Source organism: Schistocerca cancellata, chromosome 6, assembly GCF_023864275.1.
Source record: "Schistocerca cancellata isolate TAMUIC-IGC-003103 chromosome 6, iqSchCanc2.1, whole genome shotgun sequence".
In the NCBI taxonomy this organism is placed as follows: domain Eukaryota; kingdom Metazoa; phylum Arthropoda; class Insecta; order Orthoptera; family Acrididae; genus Schistocerca; species Schistocerca cancellata.
The window spans coordinates 669,022,274-669,039,629 of NC_064631.1; positions in this window are offsets into that span (position 1 = coordinate 669,022,274).

A 17,356-nucleotide genomic window follows, 5' to 3' on the forward strand; every position below is an offset into this window, starting at 1 on the left:
TGTGCATTGCGACGGACTTGGGCAATTGCAGCAGGACAATGCGACGCCCCACACTTCCAGAATTGCTATAGAGTGCTTCCAGTAACACTCTTCTCACTTTAAACACTTCCGCTGGCCATTGAACTCCCCACACATGAACATTATTGAGTATATCTCGAATGCCTTGCAATGTGCTGTTCTGAAGAGATCTCCACCTCCTCGTCCTCCTACGGATATATGGACAGACCTGCTGGATAAATGGTGTTAATTCCCTCGAGCACTACTTCAGACATTAGTCGAGTCCATGCCACGTCGTGTTGCGGCACTTCTGCGTGCTCATGGGGGCCCTACACGATATTAGACAGGTGAACTAGTTTCTTTGGCTCCTCAGTGTATATTTCAGTTACAGCGACTACATTTAAAGTAATAAACAGATTACCTACTTTTTCTATATGCCTCGTTTTCATTTCACTGCTTCTTATATACACTCCTGGAAATTGAAATAAGAACACCGTGAATTCATTGTCCCAGGAAGGGGAAACTTTATTGACACATTCCTGGGGTCAGATACATCACATGATCACACTGACAGAACCACAGGCACATAGACACAGGCAACAGAGCATGCACAATGTCGGCACTAGTACAGTGTATATCCACCTTTCGCAGCAATGCAGGCTGCTATTCTCCCATGGAGACGATCGTAGAGATGCTGGATGTAGTCCTGTGGAACGGCTTGCATGCCATTTCCACCTGGCGCCTCAGTTGGACCAGCGTTCGTGCTGGACGTGCAGACCGCGTGAGACGACGCTTCATCCAGTCCCAAACATGCTCAATGGGGGACAGATCCGGAGATCTTGCTGGCCAGGGTAGTTGACTTACACCTTCTAGAGCACGTTGGGTGGCACGGGATTCATGCGGACGTGCATTGTCCTGTTGGAACAGCAAGTTCCCTTTCCGGTCTAGGAATGGTAGAACGATGGGTTCGATGACGGTTTGGATGTACCGTGCACTATTCAGTGTCCCCTCGACGATCACCAGTGGTGTACGGCCAGTGTAGGAGATCGCTCCCCACACCATGATGCCGGGTGTTGGCCCTGTGTGCCTCGGTCGTATGCAGTCCTAATTGTGGCGCTCACCTGCACGGCGCCAAACACGCATACGACCTTCATTGGCACCAAGGCAGAAGCGACTCTCATCGCTGAAGACGACACGTCTCCATTCGTCCTTCCATTCACGCCTGTCGCGACACCACTGGAGGCGGGCTGCACGATGTTGGGGCGTGAGCGGAAGACGGCCTAACGGTGTGCGGGACCGTAGCCCAGCTTCATGGAGACGGTTGCGAATGGTCCTCGCCGATACCCCAGGAGCAACAGTGTCCCTAATTTGCTGGGAAGTGGCGGTGCGGTCCCCTACGGCACTGCGTAGGATCCTACGGTCTTGGCGTGCATCCGTGCGTCGCTGCGGTCCGGTCCCAGGTCGACGGGAACGTGCACCTTCCGCCGACCACTGGCGACAACATCGATGTACTGTGGAGACCTCACGCCCCACGTGTTGAGCAATTCGGCGGTACGTCCACCCGGCCTCCCGCATGCCCACTATACGCCCTCGCTCAAAGTCCGTCAACTGCACATACGGTTCACGTCCACGCTGTCGCGGCATGCTACCAGTGTTAAAGACTGCGATGGAGCTCCGTATGCCACGGCAAACTGGCTGACACTGACGGCGGCGGTGCACAAATGCTGCGCAGCTAGCGCCATTCGACGGCCAACACCGCGGTTCCTGGTGTGTCCGCTGTGCTGTGCGTGTGATCATTGCTTGTACAGCCCTCCCGCAGTGTCCGGAGCAAGTATGGTGGGTCTGACACACCGGTGTCAATGTGTTCCTTTTTCCATTTCCAGGAGTGTATTATACCTCGTCTGATAATTTGCCTCCACGTTGATCCATGCTGTGGCAAAGGGACAGGTACTTCGGAAACCACTTTCTGACGGGGCGCCGTCCATGTGAGCAGTGGAGGTGTTCTCGTTTGAGTGATACCTATAGCAGATGAAATGGTGCCCCATGCCTCAGAACTATAGAGATACATATTGTGGGATCGTATGCATCTGTTGGTTTGCTTGCAGAGAGAATGAAGAAATATAAGGCTTTAAAGACTCGACAACAATGACATCATTAATGTCGGTCAGGATTGGATGGAAAATGAATCCACAGTCATTTTGTAAAATCCATGATCCTTAAGCGATTAACGGAAACCTTAAGGGAATCTTCGAAGGAAGCTATTGAATTCTTATATACAGCCATAATCACAAATATGAGCAGAAAAAGACCATAAGAATAATAAGGAAAAATACCGCGTGAGGAAAATAAAACTGACCAAAAAATATATCGTGCACCTTAAGACTGGCATCTCTCACTAACATAATTTGCATATAGCGCAGATGCTGTAAGTTGGGCTGTCTGTCTTAAAGGGCATGAAATGTTTTCTGGGCCTGCTTTTCTTGTTCACATTGTAGTAATTACGCTCATTGCGAAGTTCTGTTCCAGACGTTAGGGATTGCAGCTATAATATGTGAGTAGGTTTACCAATTAGTTATACACTTGAAAAATAGCCTTGATAAATACTGCAGAATCAGTAGACAGAAGTTAATTTTACTTAGAAAGCCTGGACATATAAAGCAAAACAGAACTGTCTGCCAATATATCAAACTCTTAAATAAAAGATATTACGTAATGAGATTAAAGAAATCCGTAAAATAAACGTATTAAAAAAGACAAATAAAGCGAACATTTTCGACAATACAGTCTGTACAGTGAACGATCGCTTACGTAAGACATGGTACTGTTGTATTAAATAAAATACAACAGAAATAAAAACACTGCAATACGAAAAAAAGACGAACCACGAAGAAACTACCCGAATGGAGGGAAATTGTTTGATGTGATGTACATGTAGAGAGAAAAGATTAATTACAACATCGGATAAAATGTATGATATATTCAACAGAAACAGCATCAAAATTTCAGCAAGTCAGTATCGCGTTGTGCACGCTGGTCCTTACGCAAGCAGTTATTCGACTTGTTATTGCTTAGCAGGGTTGTAGGATGCCCTCCTGAGGGATATATACCCACATTCTGTCGAAGTGGTGCGTCAGATCGTCAAAATCCCGAGCTGGTTGGAAGGCTCTACACGTTATCCCCAAAACGTCCTCTTTTGGGATGAAATACGGAGACGATTTTGGCCTAGGTAGGGACTGAGGAACAACGAAGACAAGTATTACAAACAACCGTGTGAGGACTGGCGTTATCTTGCTGAAAAGTAAGCCCGGAATGCCTTGCCGTGAATAACAATCAAACGGCCCTTAGGATATCGTCCTACCGCTACGATGTAAGTGCGTCGCGGTCGACAACCACAGAGGACCTACTACGAAACGAAATGGCATCTGAGACCATGACACCTGGTTGTCGGGCCGGGTTGAGGGCGACGGTTATGTTGGTATCCCTCCGCTGTAGGGGGCGTCCCCAGAAGGGTCCTCACTGGTCACCGGGGCTCTATTCTGTTGGTTGGTTGTTTTTGGGAAGGAAAGCAGACAGCGAGGTCATCGGTCTCATGGGATGAGGGAAGGACGGGGAAGGAAGTCGGCCGTGCCCTTTGAAAGGAACCATCCCGGCATTTGCCTGGAGCGATTTAGGAAAATCAAGGAAAACCTAAATCAGGATGGCCGGACGCGGGATTGAACCGTCGTCCTCCAGAATGCGAGTCCAGGGTCTAAGAAGTGGGCTCTATTCGAATCGGGACTCATCAGTTAAGACAATTATACTCCAGTCAGTGGCATTGCGGATCAGTACTGTTTCATCAAAGTACTGTCATACATAAAGCCTTTCTAAGAAGTATTCAAAAACGATGTGCTTCTCCAATAATACCACAAATATTTTCAAGTTATTTTAAGAAAGTTACATGAAGTCCTATTTGTTCCAACGATGACCAATAATTAAATAGTTTTGTGAACATAAACGTATAGAGGTTAACTAATAAATTTCTGTGAAATTATTACAGTAATCCTAGTGTAAACATGTTCCAAACATCGAACTTGTGTATACTAGCTTTGCAGAAACTGTTAAAAGTTACTTGCTCCTAGTATAGTGAAAAACTATTCATAATTTTATGAAGATGATATCTGTTCTTTCGGAGATGGACCTACGCATCCGCACGTCCGAAAGAACAGATACCACATTCATATAGTTAAGGCTAACCGGCCATTGACCTCCTTCTTCTGTGCGGATGCACACGTATTGCCCGAATTCTTACGGGATTCGGTAAGATTGCCTGCCGCGAGTAATGAGTGTAATGGGTATGGGCACTACGAATGTATTGTGTGGACATTAAGTTGGGAATGTGGGTCTCACTGGGAGCGTGAAAGGGATAAATCCCTGCAGTCGCTCTATCCTCTGTACCCTCGGTGGCTCAGATGGATAGAGTGTCTGCCATGTATGCAGGATATACCGCGTTCGAGTCCCGGTCGGGGCACACAGTTTCAAATGCCCCCATTGATATGTATTAACGCCTGTCGACAGCGTAGGATGTTGATTTAATTATCATTTTATTTATAATTTATCTTATGGCAAATGCATGCAGTCATGGTTGGAAGGATGGACATGGAATAGTATACCATTAAATAATTGTCCATAAACTAAGTTATACTCATCCTAGAATATTTTGGTAAATGATTTGTTCTATGCTCAATTCATAAGTCATACTAATGCATGCAATGTACAGTTCTTCCGCTTTAGATACTTGAAAATTACCTATGGCCGAAACTGTACAATCGCACATCACATAAAGAGAATGTCACTGAAGACATCACGAAATCTTTCACAAAACGCACTAATTGTTCACGTAATGGATAATATTGCTGCGAATTGTATTGCCATTGCTATACCCGCCCAATAACGCTGGATATTAGACAATAATAAATGATGATTATTGTAAATGAATGTCCTAACACCATGGACGACTGAAACCTCTCTTACACTCCACGCTGTAATTGATGTATAAGGTTCGTGTAATAGGAATGAGACGTATTGTAACGCACCTACGCTACTATACATTTTCGATTAAACTTCATTGTATGCACAGCTTTCCACAAATGTCAATATACTGCTTCGAAAGCTCCACCAGTGATGATGCAGCATAACAAAAATATTAGGAACCGGCTAATTACTGTTTATCCCATCAAAATATTCACGCAAAAGAGAAGAAATGTATCGCGCACAGACTCCCTCGGGATTTGGTGTGTGTGGTTCCTTAGTGTAAGTTAGTTTCAGTTACACTAATAGCGTGTTAGCTTAGGGACCGATAACCTCAGCAGTGTGGTCCCATGGGGTCTTACCAGCAATTCCACAATTTTTATCGTGTACGGATGGCTACATTCTAGTATAATGTATGGCAGTGCCTCCAGAGCTTTTCTTTTAGCGATCACTGCTGGAGGTCTCCAGTTCACATGTACTGCCTGTTATATAGGTACCAGATTGGATTAGATTAGATTAGACTCAGTTTTCGCTCCATGGACCCAAAAATGAGATTATTCTAGTGGATATGGAACAATTCAGTAAGTATAACATAAAAAATAAAACATTTGAATATAATATGCACAACCATGATTACTTCTTAGTAGATTGTCAAAATAGATGAATACATTATAATAAACTGCTGATATTTAAAGAATTAATGGACTGTCAGAATGCAACACTGTTATGTAGTTTTAGTAAATTTGTCACACACAAAACACCACATTTTGACTCTTGTCTTAAAGTGCTGTCAAAACTGAAACGTAACAGACAGTTTTACTGAAGCTGATCTAACAGTCCACGTTGAGATATTCGTTTATACAAGGGAAGGAATTGTCTATCAGAGAGTCTTTCAAACTCTGTTTAAACTGCGCTTTAAATGAAACCAAGTTTTTAATTGTTACTTGCAGTTTGTTGAAAATTAGCGTTCTTAAATATTTGACCCCTTTTTGGACCAGGGTCTTTATGTCGGTTGTTCTTATTCCTGGTACTGATATTATCTATTGCGCTATTGTTCGGAAATAGAGATCTATTACTTCCAACAAAGTTCATTAAGGAATAAATATACTGAGATGCAGTGGTTAGAATAAAAAGTTCCTTCAACAGATATCTACATGATGTTCTTGAATTTACACCACAAATGGGTCTTATTACACGCATTTTCACGCTAAAATCTTTTGCTCGGTCGACGAGCTCCCCAGAATATTATCCCGTACGACACACCAATAGAATGAAAGCAAGCAAAGTATGTAAATTTTTTTATAATTATATCTCCTAAGCCTGATATCATTCTCACTGTAAATGTAGGCTTGTTTAGGCGCTTCAGCAATTCTGTGTTACGCCCTTACCAACTGAATTTATTATCCAGTTGAAATCCCAGAAATTTAACACTCTTCGATCTGCATGTCTTCAAATGTTATACACATGCTGGAAGAAAATATCCTACAGATTCTGAGCTGCATATTCTGGATCTTTTCAAAATTTAATGACACTGAATTAGCTTTAGACCATTTATTAATGGCAGTGAAAATTTGATTAACAGCCATTTCTAAACCTGTACTTGACTTGCTACTTATTGCAATGTTCGTATTATCTGCAAACAAAACAATCTTACCATGCGGCAATGTAACGGACAAGAGGTCATTAATGTACACACAAAAAGGCAAAGGACCAAAGATGGAACTTTGAGGAACACGACATGTAATTAATTCCCAATCACATGAACTTTGACTGCTTACTGCACATGTATTTCGTAACGACACCGTTTGCTTAGCCGGTGAAACCATAATATTCTAATGTACTCAAGAGAATGCTGTGATTCACACAGTCAAATGCTTGTGACAGATCACAGAAAGTGCCAGTAGCATCTGATTTGTAGTCTAATGGATTCGTTGTACAGCCGCTTGATTAATGTCACAAAGAGGAAGATAAAACTGTTTCACAATCTGCTGTACAAATTTACTGTGCATTTCCTAATGCTCTAACATTACATGATTTTTCGTCGTGTAAACAATAACCAGGTGTAAGCCTTCGAGGCAGATGCAATTTTGGTAGCATATATCTGCGTCTGAAAGTGTTCAGTGCAATTTGCTACGAAGAATGCGTCACTAGTATAATCCCACATGTTCCAAGGACAAGAGAGATGGAACCTTGAGGTGGTTTACGTTTTAACCACTGACATTCGCGCGTCATGTTGAGAAACCACATGCGAAAACATTTTACCATTATGTCAGTGAATACTAGAGTTCAAACTTGCTGGCAACACCCTGCCTATAACGGCAAGTACAGGGTGTCCAACGAAGGAGTCCCTGATCACAGAATTAAACATCTCGGAATTCAAAATCGATAGTCGACTGCCACAAACTATCTTAAAATTTCTGTATGACTTCTGTTTTAAGTTATTACAGCTTTCACAATAAACGCACCTTATTTCGCACTCATACATCGATGTAAGTTTTAGAGATCTTTAATTTCAAAATCCGGGGCTCCTTCGCTGGACACCATGTAAGAATAGTACAGAATACAGCTAAGATTTACTTTCTTAAGGCAACAGAGAGGATGTAAATGTACATAGTTACAGAATTGTTCGTCGTAAAAGGTAAGTAATATATATATTCACATTGACAGCTACAGGACGTTCGTCGATCTTAATTAGGAGAAAATGTCACCGCATACACAGCAGAAATATTCAACCCTTTCGTATACATTGTCACGGTGATGAAAGTGCCCCACCTTAGAATCAAGACTCTAATTTACCCTACACGTGGTGACAATAACGTGAGAATGAAAAGCCGTAAGGTCTATATCAATGTTATAGGGAAGCAGCCTACTCACGCCGTATAAAATTCTCATCAGTCTTTCCGTTGTGTGCCAGCCTAGTCCGCTGTAACTAGCTCTGACGTCATAAATGTTGCGCAATACTTTAAAAATCAAGTAAATAACCTGAAACGTTTCTAGCATGTCAGGAGTAATACTAAATTAATATGTGTTGAATGTCAGTTCAATAACTTTAACCATTTTCGAAATTTGGACGTTTTTCTGTAAAAGTCATTGGCGCAACAGAAAAGAGCTAGAGACTTAAAAATTTATATTTAGATTCCTTTTTCATAATAATTTAGTAGGAACAGTACTTTGGATCTCACAAATTAAGATTTTAGTTGAAATTCAATATTTTCTGGTTTTCGTCTTAAAAATTAAGGAAGCAAGATAGATTAAGTAGGCTAATAAATAAGGCTACGATGTTTAAATTTAATTAGAATGGAGATCCGCTATAGTCACAAAGATGTGAAAAATATCAATTGAATAACTTTAAAACTATAGCGATAGCGTATCTCCAAAGGGCAAGTTCAGAGCTCGTCTACTGTGTGTAGTGTAATTAAATTAATTCTCTCGCCCAAAATATTTTACTTAGCCACGTCAGACTTTTATTATGATTACTTACCTGTGTGCTGAATGCACATTTAAATTGAGAGCTTCATCGGCCATCAGCAAAGGAAGCGATGATTTATTCAATAACTTAAAGTGGAGCATTACTAGCCCAGCATCTAGTTGGGAGAGCCGATTTCATCAGGCGTTCCCTTAGCCGTCCGCACCGGGGCTTTATATATAAGAACGCTGCGCGAGGAAGCAAGGCCTAAGTTCTCTGCAGACGCTGAATAGCACACCATCTGTGTCGGGAGTCGCGTCGCGTCGGTTTCATTGCTATAAATAGCCTCGGATGCCGTATTAAGTTACTCGGGATACGCGTAACCATGACATCATTTTCGAGTGAAGTGTTAATTCTGGGATGACTTTAATGATCTATCATCAGTTTGCGTATGTCGTATTTTCACGTGCCGTCGCGGGACAGACATTCTACCATTATTTAGCGTGGCGTTTGATGAACATTATCATCAAATGATGGAGAGCATTCACTTAAACATTTCATTTGAACAGTTATAGTTGTATCAGCGCATTAGACTCTGAACTGCTCTGTTAGTTGGATTGTGTGGATTCTTTTTTTTTCATCTGTGACATTCAGAATATATCGAACGTTTTTTCACGATCGGTTTTGATTATGAATCCCAGACAATCTCCTAATTCCTCAGAGCTATAAGCTGTAGCTATAAGTGTATTTCTCAGATGAAGTGGGCACTAGGAATTCTAACTACAGGCTTCACGTTTTGCTAATCACTTTCTGGTTGCCAATATTGTATCTAGAGAGCCAGTGTTGAGAACGGCAAAAGACAGCATAATTAATGCAAAACATTCATTAAATAATAACACAAATTCCACCCGCCGCCCCACAATGTCTGTTATGCATTCTAACCATCACATCATACCTTCTTGCAACAAGAATTTCGAGTGTGACGTCTATGGGTTTCTTTAACTCAACAGTTTCTGTATTCAATGCACTATATTATCGCCATGCTGCGTTTATGGACAGCATGCTATTTTACTGGCAAGCAGTCGAATTACCTACCTACCGTAGTCACGGTTGACATCAATAAGAAGGAAAGTAAAACGAAAAAATACCTCTGGTGATGTTATCCAGCGATTATCCTGTCACCACCTCCATATTGCATTGCATGCACTGCTACCAGTCGCAACGTAATGTTTTCCGGACACGCAACATTCGTGCTACAACTTCTGTTGGCGACAAGAAACAACTCTTTACCGAGAAGAGCTAATGAACAGCTGGAAATATTCAGAAGTAGAAGAGTCCCCCACAAATCTGTTTGAAATATATTTGCGATTATTTCTGTCAGAGTACATCAGTTTTCTGCCACATACTGCGATCGCAAATTGGTTCACGAGATAACGTATCGTTCAGTAGGAACTTCCTTCGTATGTTAGCCAGTGATGAGATAGTTGTAATTTTCTATTTTATGGTATCATTAACAAATCAAATTTCAGTTCCTAGTTTATATACAACCGCCATTTTCATAAAACAAGTGTGTAAGTTTTCATTGTGCTTCTACTGTCATTTGGAACCGTCAGTGTAGTTTCTCACAAAACATTATGTGAAAAGCAACAAATACCTTGAATTTGGTGACAATGATACAGGGAAATGTAGAGAAGGTGAAACTAGTAACCTGGGAATTTGGATGTATTTATCAAATTATGTATACGTTTTAGTGCTGTTGTAAAATACAAACGTAAGAACAGATACCGCAGGAGGAAAATTACGCGAAACTGCTCCCGAGGAATTATTGGTACGAGGAAACCAGAATTAAGGTGAAGATAGAGTTTTGATCATGTCTCCTCCAATCGAGGAGAACGATACACCTCAATTCTGAAACCTTCCTCCAGTATAAGGTATTCAGCACCAGAACAAACAACAGTGAAAGAACATAAATCTGATAACGAAACAAGTTCACTAAGAGCATTGTGAGCGATGCCCTACTAATTTTGCGGATAACATGCGTAAGTGGCATATTTATTTACCCAGATACAGACAGCAGAAGCATTAGAAACTCGTTTCCGACTAATGAGTTCATTTTGACTAAAGTTTCACGATATTTATTGGAAAAATATTGACACTGTAGAATCATACTAAGTCTGATGAATGGGGAAAATATGGACAGCGATTAACACCTTAACTATCACATATCTGATGAAAGATGCTTTTCACTGGACGCAGGAATACTCCACAGATCAAATCAGTCTTTAATATCTATAACCGAGGTACAGTGACAGATTTTTTAGTACTTAGTTTACGATAAAGACTTGACATTTACGCATTTGATAAAAAAAATATCGAAGCACAAACAGAAATACAGGGTGTTTTAAAGTGCAAGGGATATGACAGGACCGATAATTCTAAGCAAAGAGTATAGTATGCACTGATGAGCTCAAACATTGTGGCCACTGCCCACCGCAAATTTCTCCTGGTGACGTTGCAGGCACTTCAAGCAGTAAGGAAATAACGGAAGCGGAAGAGAGACCAACAGACAGTCATGATAGCGAAGATATGAAAATGCGAAAAATGCACCGATATAAGTGGTTTTGACAAAGGGCACGTTGTTGTGGCTCTGCGGATGGAAACGAGAATCTCTGAATGGCAAAGCTGGTCGTCAGTTGGCGTGTCACTGTCGAGGGCACCTATGGAAAGTGATTGAAGGATGGTGAAATAACGAGTGAACTGAGTTCGGCTTCCAGGGGATCTGTGGCGGCGGTAATTGAAGGCATCACGACGGCGGTAAACCGCGTGAACGTTATTGCGGACCATCTGCAGCGGTTCATGCTTGATGTCTCCTCCTACGGAAATAACACCTTCCAGCAGGATAACTTTCCATATTACAAGGTCAGAATCGTGCTACAATAGTTTAAGGGGCATTCTTGGAAACGGTTGGTGAGAAAAGGTGTCTGCTGAAGGTTTTAAGAGAAAGGAAAAATAACTGGTTGGGACATTCATTGAGAAGGGAGTGCTTGCTAGCAGGTGCTTTGGAACGATTGGTTGGTGGGAGAAGACTGAGAGGAAGAAGGAGATGCAATATGATAGACGACATGAAGAGAAGAGGAAAGTATGCAAACCTGAAGAGAATGGCAGAAGATTGGACAGGCTGGAGAACTACCATGTAAAAACCTACCCTTTTGGCGGAACAATGATGATGATGATTGCCTACTCACATTGATGTCTTAACCAGCAAATGTGCCTGATCTGCACGGACTGGAACACATACCGGGCTCCAGCTATGTGGACGTCAACCACCATAACTGTGGGTAGACATCTGGTCACACATACTTCTCGAATTCTGTGGACTAGCAGAATCCATGCCAAGGAGAATATCTACTGTTAACAGGCGGTCGTAATGTTTTGGCTCATCGGTGTACATGGGATCTGAAATGCAAACATTTTGAACTATGAGCAGTTCATCGTTTCCGATGCTGTGAAAGAAATCTCTTCTACTGAAAGTTCTTTGGTTTACATATTTTGAAAGATTGTACTATGGACGAAAACGAGAAGAAAGAGTCCAGTAAACATGGGCTGTAAAGCGCATACCTTAAGTACTATGAGCACTGGTGTATCTTCGCTACTGTGTGACAAATCTTGTTTACTAAACAAGGGCTCTAAGCTCTATAGGTATGCATTTTAGAGTCGATGATTACCGGACATCTCTTCTTGCTTTAGTCCATACTACCTCCTCCTAAAGTCTGGAAAGCAAAAGAGCATCCTGCTGAAGAGAGTTGTTTCACAGCATATACCATGAAGAAAATGCTCGTACATCTTAAGGTATGCAACTATGTCGACATCTATATGGATACGCTGCAAATCACTCTTAAGTGCCTGGCAGAGGTTCATCGAACCACCTTCAAAATAACAAACGAACACCTACATCTTTCCGTGCCACCTCTGATTTATTTTATTACGATTATCGTTTCTCCCTATGTAGGTCGGCATCAACAAAGTATTTTCGCATTCGGAGGGAAATGTTTGTGATCAAAATTTCTGATAAGGCAAAACGCCTTTGTTCTGATGATGTCCACCGAAATTCCTGTTTCGTATCAACGAAATTCTCTCGCCTATTACTAATACAAAACGTGCTGTTGTTCTTTGAATTTTCCTTATGTACTCTGTTAATCCTACCTGGTATGGATCGCACACCAAGCAGCACTACTCCGAAAGAGGACGGACAAGCGTGGTGTAGGCAGTGTATTTAGTAGATCTGTAGCATCTTCTAACAAGGGAACCTCCCCATCGCGCCCCTCTCAGATTTAGTTATAAGTTGGCACAGTGGATAGGCCCTGAAAAACTCAACACAAATCAACCGAGAAAACAGGAAGAAGTTGTGTGAAACTATGAAAAAATAAGCAAAATATACAAACTGAGTAGTCCATGCGCAAGATAGGCCACATCAAGGATAGTGTGAGCTCAGGAGCGCCGTGATCCCGTGATTAGCGTGAGCAGCTGCGGAACGAGAGGTCCTTGGTACAAGTCTTCCCTCGAGTGAAAAGTTTAATTTTTTTATTTTCAGACAATTATTTTCTGTCCGTCCGCCCGTCCGATGCGAGGTAGCTGCGCCGTAGTATGGGGACGCTACACCTAAACAAACATCGAAACACACGACGTCAGTCGACTACAGCGCACGGAAGAGAGAGTATTCCTGCTAACGAGGCTCCCTGGCTGGCAGTTGACTGTTCGCTACTTTGGACGAGAGTGCATTAAATACGTGAGATGTATTCCGTGGGCAATATGAATCCAGCAAATATAGCTCGCGACTTCAATAACAAGTTCAATGAATATTTTCTGAACTGTAGGGAATCGGAAAGTTACTTAAGGGATCGAACGATTGTCGATTATTTCCGACATTTGTTGATAAACAGTACGTGTGGTGATGATTGTCTGAAAATAGAAAATTAAACTATTCACTCGAGGGAAGACTTAAACCGAGAACCTCTCGTTCCGCAGCTGCTCACGCTATCTACGTGACCACGGCGCTCCTGAACTCAACCTCTCCTTAATTTTGCTTATCTTGCGCATGAACTACTGAGTTTGTATATTTTGCTTATTGTTTTCATAGTTCCACACAATTTCTTCCTGTTTTCTCGATTGATCTGTGTTCAGTTTTTCAAGGCCAATCCACTGTGCCAACTAATAACTAAATCTGAGGGGGGTGCGATGAGGAGGTTCCCTTGCAAGTGTTCTGTTAATAAAACGCAGTCTTTGGTTTGCCTTCCTCACAACTTTTTCTGTGTGTTTTTTTTCCAATTTAAGCTGTTCGCAATTATAATTCCTAGGAATTCGGTTGAACTTACGGCCTTTGGATTTAACTGATTTATCATGTAATAGGGGTTTAACGGACTCCTACCACTCATGTGGATGACCTAACACTTTTCATTATTTAAATTCAATTGCCAATTTTCACATCATACAGATATCTTTTCAAATCGTTTTGCAATTTGTTTTGATCTTGTGACGGCCTTGCCAGACGATAAATAAGAATGGTTGGTGGTTGGTGTGGTCTTCAGTCCTGAGACTGGTTTGATGCAGCTCTCCATGCTACTCTATCCTGTGCAAGCTTCTTCATCTCCCAGTATCTACTGCAACCTACATCCTTCTGAATCTGCTTAGTGTATTCATCTCTTGGTCTCCCTCTACGATTTTTACCCTCCACACTGCCCTCCAATGCTAAGTTTGTGATCCCTTGATGCCTCAAAATATGTCCTACCAACCGATCCCTTCTTCTAGTCAAGTTGTGCCACAAACTTCTCTTCTCCCCAATCCTATTCAATACCTCCTCATTAGTTACGTGATCTACCCACCTTAGCTTCAGCATTCTTCTGTAGCACCACATTTCGAAAGCTTCTATTCTCTTCTTGTCCAAACTAGTTATCGTCCATGTTTCACTTCCATACATGGCTACACTCCATGCAAATACTTTCAGAAACGAATTCCTGACACTTAAATCTATACTCGATGTTAACAAATTCCTCTTCTTGAGAAACGCTTTCCTTGCCATTGCCAATCTACATTTTATATCCTCTCTACTTCGACAATCATCAGTTATTTTGCTCCCCAATAGCAAAACTCCTTTACTACTTTAAGTGTCTCATTTCCTAATCTAATTCCCTCAGCATCACCCGACTTAATTTGCCTACATTCCATTATCTTCGTTTTACTTTTGTTGATGTTCATCTTATATCCTCCTTTCAAGACACTGTCCATTCCGTTCAACTGCTCTTCCAAGTCCTTTGCTGTCTCTGACAGAATTACAATGTCATCGGCGAACCTCAAAGTTTTTACTTCTTCTCCATGAATTTTAATACCTACTCCGAATTTTTCTTTTGTTTCCTTTACTGCATGCTCAATATACAGATTGAATAACATCGGGGAGAGGCTACAACCCTGTCTTACTCCTTTCCCAACCACTGCTTCCCTTTCATGCCCCTCGACTCTTATAACTGCCATCTGGTTTCTGTACAAACTGTAAATAGCCTTTCACTCCCTGTATTTTACCCCTGCCACCTTCAGAATTTGAAAGAGAGTATTCCAGTTAACATTGTCAAAAGCTTTCTCTAAGTCAACAAATGCTAGAGACGTAGGTTTGCCTTTTCTTAATCTTTCTTCTAAGATAAGTGGTAAGGTCAGTATTGCCTCACGTGTTCCAACATTTCTACGGAATCCAAACTGATCTTCCCCGAGGTCGGCTTCTACCAGTTTTTCCATTCGTCTGTAAAGAATTCGCGTTAGTATTTTGCAGCTGTGACTTATTAAACTGATAGTTCGGTAATTTTCACATCTGTCAACACCTGCTTTCTTTGGTATTGGAATTATTATATTCTTCTTGAAGTCTGAGGGTATTTCGCCTGTCTCATACATAGTGCTCACCAGATGGTAGACTTTTGTCATGACTGGCTCTCCCGAGGCCATCAGTAGTTCAAATGGAATGTTGTCTACTCCCGGGGCCTTGTTTCGACTCAGGTCTTTCAGTGCTCTGTCAAACTCTTCACGCAGTATCTTATCTCCCATTTCGTCTTCATCTACATCCTCTTCCATTTCCATAATATTGTCCTCAAGTACATCGCCCTTGTATAAACCCTCTATATACTCCTTCCACCTTTCTGCCTTCCCTTCTTTGCTTAGAACTGGGTTGCCATCTGAGCTCTTGATATTCATACAAGTGGTTCTCTTCTCTCCAAAGGTCTCTTTAATTTTCCTGTAGGCAGTATCTATCTTACCCCTAGTGAGACAAGCCTCTACATCCTTACATTTGTCCTCTAGCCATCCCTGCTTAGCCATTTTGCACTTCCTGTCGATATCATTTTTGAGACGTTTGTATTCCTTTTTGCCTGCTTCATTTACTGCATTTTTATATTTTCTCCTTTCATCAATTAAATTCAATATTTCTTCTGTTACCCAAGGATTTCTGCCGACCCTCGTCTTTTTACCTACTTGATCCTCTGCTGCCTTCACTACTTCATCCCTCAGAGCTACCCATTCTTCTTCTACTGTATTTCTTTCCCCCATTCCTGTCAATTGTTCCCTTATGCTCTCCCTGAAACTCTGTACAACCTCTGGTTCTTTCAGTTTATCCAGGTCCCATCTCCTTAAATTCCCACCTTTTTGCAGTTTCTTCAGTTTCAATCTGCAGTTCATAACCAATAGATTGTGGTCAGAATCCACATCTGTCCCAGGAAATGTCGTACAATTTAAAACCTGGTTCCTAAATCTCTGTCTAACCATTATATAATCTATCTGATACCATTTAGTATCTCCAGGATTCTTCCAGGTATACAACCTTCTTTTATGATTCTTGAACCAAGTGTTGGCTATGATTAAATTATGCTCTGTGCAAAATTCTACAAGGCGGCTTCCTCTTTCATTCCTTCCCCCCAATCCATATTCACCTACTATGTTTCCTTCTCTCCCTTTTCCTACTGACGAATTCCAGTCACCCATGACTATTAAATTTTCGTCTCCCTTCACTACCTGAATAATTTCTTTTATCTCGTCATACATTTCATCTATTTCTTCATCATCTGCAGAGCTAGTTGGCATATAAACTTGTACTACTGTAGTAGGCATGGGCTTTGTGTCTATCTTGGCCACAATAATGCGTTCACTATGCTGTTTGTAGTAGCTAACCCGCACTCCTATTTTTTTATTCATTATTAAACCTACTCCTGCATTACCCCTATTTGATTTTGTATTTATAACCCTGTAATCACCTGACCTGAAGTCTTGTTCCTCCTGCCACCGAACTTCACTAATTCGCACTATATCTAACTTTAACCTATCCATTTCCCTTTTTAAATTTTCTAACCTACCTGCCCGATTAAGGGATCTGACATTCCACGCTCCGATCCGTAGAACGCCAGTTTTCTTTCTCCTGATAACAATGTCCTCCTGAGTAGTCCCCGCCCGGAGATCCGAATGGGGGACTATTTTACCTCCGGAATATTTTACCCAAGAGGACGCCATCATCATTTAATCATACAGTAGAGCTGCATGTCCTCGGGAAAAATTACGGCTGTAGTTTCCCCTTGCTTTCAGCCGTTCGCAGTACCAGCACAGCAAGGCCGTTTTTGTTAATGTTACAAGGCCAGATCAGTCAATCATCCCGACTGTTGCCCCTGCAACTACTGAAAAGGCTGCTGCCCCTCTTCAGGAACCACATGTTTGTCTGGCCTCTCAACAGATACCCCACCGTTGTGGTTGCACCTACGGTACGGCCATCTGTATCGCTGAGGCACGCAAGCTTCCCCACCAACGGCAAGGTCCATGGTTCATGGGGGGAATAAGAATATCATCTACAAACAATGTAAGACGTTTGCTCAGATGGTCTCCTAAATCGTTCATATAGATAAGAAAGAGCAGAGGCCCTGTAAC